The 1,423-nt window shown below is 42.9% G+C and overlaps 1 protein-coding gene across 1 annotated transcript in view; it reads right to left on the reverse strand.

Moving 5' to 3' along the window:
• LOC119589204 (polyubiquitin 8-like) overlaps positions 1–996 on the reverse strand; it is a 2,232-nt gene extending 1,236 nt beyond the window's left edge. The window contains exon 1 of the mRNA XM_037937802.1: positions 872–996. The gene's annotated coding sequence lies outside the window, so the exon portion shown is untranslated. The remainder of the gene's footprint in view (positions 1–871) is intronic.
• Positions 997–1,423: the final 427 nt, after the last annotated feature.

Here is a 1,423-nt window from a genome sequence, read left to right on the forward strand (position 1 = left end):
GGACGAAGGAGCAGCAGCGCCGTCCCTTTGCCGAAATCACACCCGGTCGGACGAGGCGGACGAGAGATTTCTATCAAAATACACTCGACTTTTTTCCCCCGGGCAATGAAAATGAATCAGGAGGACGAGTTCATAACCCCGCGAACCCCATCGACGTCACTCAGCGCTCAAGCACCAGCTCAAGCGAGAACAAAGCTTGAGTGTCGTGTGTGAGTCATGGCCAAGGCACCTGCACGCGGCCATGACTCTAGAGTTCACCAGCTTGTATGTTCACTTAAAAATGTGTCATCTATGACGCCATGAGCATGATTTTCGCGTCCGTTGCGGCGCATTGGTCACACTTTCTTTTAAAATTAACAAAATTAATAAATGGTTAATACAGCGGACTCGAAATTCTTCCTGGATGATGACAATGATTTCGAAGCATAATAGTATGTTTAATTGCATAATGTACTGGAGATCCACTTTATAAAAGTCGCGTGACTGCATTAGTTAACAGATATTCAAAAAGCGTTTTATGAGGAAGCTTGAGTGCCAGTATAGGCAGTACCCACAGCCTCAGTGCGATCTCTTTTGGACGGGTTAATTACACACATCTCTCGTTTGAATTTCCATAATACTCTTTTTAAAATCCTCATTAAACAATATTATTCATCGCGAACACAAGCCATGAATCAGTATAGTACACAGTAAGTATTCCACAACACATATAGATAAGCGCAGCTGTTGCACAGTACATCTGATAAAGTAATATCAGGAGCGCAAAAACGTAAACAGCGATTATTGCGAACCGATTCACCTTAAACATGTATTGACGTTTTGCGATCTTTACTCGGGCATGAAATTCAAATTCACGAATAGTCAGGCTTACCTTTCCGAACGAGTGTACAACCCGTGCACTTCACAAACGCCGAGTGACTAGTGCAGACCCAGCTGTGCCCTGTGTTGCCGAAATGTCACAGTTTTAAGCACAGTTTTATTTAAGTCCTTTTAAAGATTATGGGCTACTGCGGGGCATGGCGGATGTCTAATACCATCCATGAGGTGTGATTGACGAGGTTCCGTTGCATGATGAGCGACGCGACGATTTTTTATCGATTTGAAGAAAAAATGAAAACTTGGAAACTCCAGCGGACTATCTACGCATGTGCGAATGAACGAACTATACGCAACTTTCGTCGTAGAATACGAACTCACACATTTTCCATATCTTATTTCCATACAGATCATCCCTAGAAATCAGCATCATTATCAAGACTGATGATCAGAGATACCTAAAAGTCTATCGGATGGACAAGGTTAGATCGCCTCGAGCGAAACCTGGATATGTAATTTTCACTTTCACTAAAGAGTCCTAGTGTTCTGACATCATCCAGCAATTCGGTGATAAAAAAAAGTCGATCATGGGATCAATGAGCTCTGC

The sequence above is a fragment of the Penaeus monodon genome, chromosome 25, assembly GCF_015228065.2.
Source record: "Penaeus monodon isolate SGIC_2016 chromosome 25, NSTDA_Pmon_1, whole genome shotgun sequence".
NCBI lineage: Eukaryota > Metazoa > Arthropoda > Malacostraca > Decapoda > Penaeidae > Penaeus > Penaeus monodon.